This window comes from Ovis aries, chromosome 4 (assembly GCF_016772045.2).
Source record: "Ovis aries strain OAR_USU_Benz2616 breed Rambouillet chromosome 4, ARS-UI_Ramb_v3.0, whole genome shotgun sequence".
Lineage (NCBI taxonomy): Eukaryota > Metazoa > Chordata > Mammalia > Artiodactyla > Bovidae > Ovis > Ovis aries.
Window position 1 is genome coordinate 12,737,504 of NC_056057.1, and position 5,097 is coordinate 12,742,600.

The 5,097-nt window shown below is 44.4% G+C and overlaps 1 long non-coding RNA gene across 1 annotated transcript; it reads right to left on the minus strand.

Annotated features, from left to right (window-relative positions):
• Positions 1–1,521: 1,521 nt before the first annotated feature.
• Positions 1,522–3,218, minus strand: LOC132659725 (uncharacterized). The gene is made up of 2 exons (XR_009600464.1): positions 2,953–3,218; positions 1,522–2,229 (listed from the first exon to the last, which is right to left on the minus strand). It is a non-coding gene; the product is annotated as an uncharacterized LOC132659725 (long non-coding RNA).
• Positions 3,219–5,097: the final 1,879 nt, after the last annotated feature.

Sequence of the window (5,097 nt, forward strand, 5' to 3'; positions counted from 1 at the left end):
GAGATGGCAACCCACTCCAGTAGTCTTGCCTGGAGAATTCCATGGACAGAGGAGCCTTGTAGGCTATAGTTCAAGGGATCACAAAGAGTCGGACACGACTGAGTGACTTGACTTCACTTCTTCTTTTACCATAAAGGTGACGACTGTCTGGCTTTTCTGATGTAGTAATACAAATGCCACACATAGAGGATTTCATCATTCTTCTTCCCTGTTTCTTCAAAGAATAGCTATAGAGCCATTCAAAGGCCACTATAAAACCATAAAGAGCAATTGATCATCTCTAACCATTGAAAGAATGCCTTTTTGCCGTGACATTAGCCAACCAGGCTGAATCTGGGATGGGATTTTGAGTGATTTTAGGAACCAAGTGGAAACTTTATCTTCTCCCTGAGAATATCCCGCTTTCGGACAAGAACAGATAGGTTTTTTGTTGTTGCTGTTGTTCCTTTCCTCCATTTGACATTCGTCTGTAAATAAAAAATGGTATCAAGACAAAATGAAAAACCTGAAGACCAAAGAGAAAACCCTAAATAAACCCTCAAATTTGGTCTCTGGGTTTTACATAATGCAAGAAACATTAACCCCAAGGCAACATGACTCCTCGGAGAGCTGCTGGATCCACACCAATGAAACAAGAAGCCACAAATGATGTACTTGACCAGCAAGGGTGACAATACAAGGTGCATAGGATCCCAAGGTAACAATGCCTCAATCCCTTGTTGAGAGCCTGCCAGGTATTGTTGCCACACATTGTTACAACTAAAACCCTTCTCTCAGTCGTGGGTTCATAGCTGTAGTCACTTACCCAAAATGTGCTTCAGAGACCTTGCTCCAGGAATAGTGGAAACATTCCCCATTTTTTAAAGACAGAAATACGACAAACAAAATAAACAGCATGCACATGCTGGCATCTGAAGAAACAAAATACCCGTTCACAAGTCAGGTAGAGTCCAAGAACGGTTTTCCCTTTCCAACAGGATGCTTCCCAGGTGGCAGCAGTGGTAAAGAACACGCCTGCCAATGCAGGAGAAGAAAGAGACGCAGGTTCAAAACCTGGGTCAGGTAGTACCCTGGAGGAGGGCATGGCAACCCACTCCAGTATTCTTGCCTGGAGAATTCCATGGACAGAGGAGCCTGGTGGGCTACAGTCCATAGGGTCGCAAAGAGTTGGACACGACTGAGGTGACTCAGCACACATGCACCCCACTCAAACAGAAAACGAGTTTGGTTTATTCCAGAAAAGAAAACCCAAAGTGGAAGAGAAAGAACTTCCCGCATTTTCACATATCAGAGTGACCTACCCTACTGTACTGAGTCCATCCATTCGGGGCCGCCAGTTCCATTTTGGTAATCTTGAAGGGAAGACCCTTAGGGCAAGCAGCCCTGATTAAGGACTTACCTGAAAATCCCCCAACTGAGAATGACTGCCCACCAGCAGCAAGGCTCCCGACTGGCTTTGTCAATTTGTTAACCAAATCCAAGTTCATACTTCCCACCAAAGCCAGGCAAGTAAATCAAGAGTTGTTGAGCACGTAATAGCTTTATTTGGAAACCAGCAGACTAAGAACATGGTGGGCTAGTATCCCAAAAAACCGTCTTCCTGGTGAGAACTCAGCCTTCTTTTATACTGAAGAGGGTGGTGTTAAAGTCCTGGTTCCACCCAAACCCCAGAGGGGATGTGTTAATGTCCCCTTCCTTTACCTGTTCACAGGTGGGCCTGGTCAGGATGTTTCCTGCGAGCCAATCAAAGGTACTTTAGCTAAATTCTCATTACCTGGTAGGCAGGGTTCCCAGAGATGAGCCATTATGTATATTTTAAACTTATAGGCAATATCCTTTTAGTGATTAACGGGTAACAGAAGACAGAGGTTATTCCCTATTGCAAGTAAATATTTCAAGATGAGAAAAGATCTACTAAGATTCTGAAGGAGATCAGCCCTGGGTGTTCTTTGGAAGGAATGATGCTCAAGCTGAAGCTCCAGTACTTTGGCCACCTCATGCGAAGAGTTGACTCATTGGAAAAGACTCTGATGCTGGGAGGGATTGGGGGCAGGAGGAGAAGGGGACGACCGAGGATGAGATGGCTGGATGGCATCACGGACTCGATGGACGTGAGTCTGAGTGAACTCCGGGAGATGGTGATGGACAGGGAGGCCTGGCGTGCTGCGATTCACGGGGTCGCAAAGAGTCGGACACAACTGAGCGACTGAACTGAACTGAACTGAAGATCTAGGCAAAAGATAAAACCAGAATTGTTACAGTCCATTACATAGAAATGTCAAACCAATATGCCGGAAGATATTATATAGGAAAACTACAAGCCAGAAAATTTTAGAACATGAGTACTGGACAAAAATGTAAACTAAGGTATTTTCTGAATTTCAGTTGGCTCCTGATTCATTCTATACAGAAGCCACTTCATTCAGATACCTTGATGTACATTACGAAAATCATTTAACTTGGAAGAACATCAGGAAATCACAGGACTCAAAGCCAGGCTTTGTATGGATGTGTTTCAGGACTTAGGGGAGGAGAGGATTAATTTTAATGGCCACAATGTTTAGTTTGCCTTTCTTACACATTTTCCAGACTAATATTAATTAAGACTAGGTTATACTGAGCAGAAATTTGGAACCTAAATGGCCCATCTGTCTGAGAGTACATATTCCACTTTTTTTTTTCCCTAAAGAGAATCTTGGCCAAACACTAGAGTACTCCCACAGAAACTCCTGATTATTGAGACTACTGAATTTACCCAAAAGGTGTCACTCCTACACTTACTCAACATTCCATTGTCTTACTACGTCCCTCCTAGATCTCTGAAATAGTAGAACTCCACATGGAAGATATCCAGTTTTGAACCTATCAGCTATGGGTTTACCCTGGGCCAAATGTATAAAGGAACATTAAGCATTTGGTTTTTACTATTTCCTCAGATCCTTTAAAATGTACCTCAGAATTAAAGTCAGGCAGGCATCCAGAAAATTCTTTTTGTACCCTCAGGATTCGTCCTTGGTTTGCATCGTCCTTGGTCAGCATTGCAGGACATTCTGCAAAATGGTTCCATGAAATTTATCATTGTGCCCCTGTAAGAATGTTGTTGATTACATTGCACAATGGCCTCTTTATGTGGACTCTCAAGAGTTATTTCATTCTGCCCTTCGCACTGGATATTTGTGCTTCTCCTGAACAGTTAGTTCACTTGCCACATCCTATGGACATTGTGAGTTGGCTTTTCAAACTTGCTGATAAAAACTAGAGTTAAGTCTGTGCTCCATCCCAGAATACAGGGCACTTTGGTCTTCGTTACTTATGCCAGCCTCATTCTTAGCCCCTTTATCCCCCTCTCACCTATTTCAAACGATGTTGAAAGTGAAAGTGTTAGTCACTCAATCATGTCCAACTCTTTGCGACCCTGTGGACTGTAGCCTACCGGACTCCTCTGTCCATGGGATTCTCCGGGCAAGAATACTGCAGTGGGTAGCCATTCCCTTGATATTATCTGGCTTCATTTTGCCTAGTGCTGTAAGCCATCTTACAGCCTTTTCTGGAACAAGGCAATGCGGTGGTCATAAAGTGTCTTCAGACCACGCCAGCATCGCGACAGAGGCATACCCAGAGTAGCTCATAAAATATCCCACAAACGTGCACAGTCCTCCACTTAACTCTTCATACAAACAAGGCCAAGCGTTCTCTTCCTTTCTCTCTACATTGCTTCCTTCTCAGTCAAAGCTGGTTCCTTTTTTTCTTTCTTTACCAAAAATTCCAGTAGTATCTGTGCTGGTTCCTTTTCTAATTCCCAGTTTTGTTTCCCTTTGGAGGTTACTGCTCTGAGGACCAGGTGCCACCCCGCCACGTCAAGATGTTGGTACTCATTTGCCCTCCAGAAAGGGCAGTGACCTCTTCTGTGGACACGTACTTCTCATGGCAACGTCGTTATGCTGCTGCTTTGACCACATCTGGCCCCAGCCAAGTGGCTTCATTTTAAAACACGCTCTCCCCACTAGAATGCAGTCTCAACTGCCCCCTTTTTCCTGTATCCCAGAGGATGCTGGAGGAGTCAGGAAAATTCTTCTGTTTCTCACAGCTTTGATTTTCCTGGCCCTTTAGAAAAACTTGAGACACCGTAACAACTCAGTGGCTCAGACAGTAAAAAATCTGCCTGCAGTGCAGGAGACCCGGGTTCGATCCCTGGGTCGGGGAGATCCCCTGGAAGAGGAAATGGCAACCCACTCCAGTGTTCTTGCCTGGAGAATCCCAGGGATGGGGAAACCTGGTAGGCTGCTGTCTATGGGGTCGCACAGAGTCGGACATGACTGAAGTGACTTAGCAGCAGCAGCAGCAGCTTCCACTCAAAGGTCAGAAAGGGCGCTCTGAGAAGATCATATTTAGACTCTGGGAAACTCATACATGGGCTTCCCATGTGGCGCTATTGGTAAAGAACCCACCTACCAATGCAGGAGACATAAGAGACACAGGTTCAATCCCTGGGTTGGGAAGATGCCCTGGAGGAGGAAATGGCAACCCACGCTAGCATTCTTGCCTGGGAAATCCCATGGACAGAGGAGCCTGACAGGCTACAGTTCATAGAGTCACAAAGAGCTGGATACAACTGAAAGGACTTAGCACACAAATTCATACATAGCTAAAGAATTCAAGAGAAGGAGTTTTTTGCCTTTAAGTCACAATTATTTATTTTCATTTTTCAATTTTTTTCTTAATAAAATGCTTACTCATTTCCTTTATCCATATGGGACTAAAAGTTTGCCTTTCAGTAATCTAATTTATACCATTTTTATTACTCTCTTTCCCTCAAATAATGATGTATTTGTGATATTTGTGAAAGGAAAGGGGAAGGGATATAAATTTGAGTAAGAGTAGTGTTAGCGTGTATGAAACACTAAGAAAGTCTCAACCGGGCTGTTTTGAGGAGCCCTGGGTCAAAAATCCCCCATTCAGAGGAATTCTGCCTAAGTGGGGAATAGCTTGGCCAATGGACCCCCATCATGCTCACTATTGGCTTGGGGCCGCCCAGGGAAATGAAGACCTCGGCCTGAACAATAAGGCAGGTACATCGGTGCTGTATTTGCAGACCAT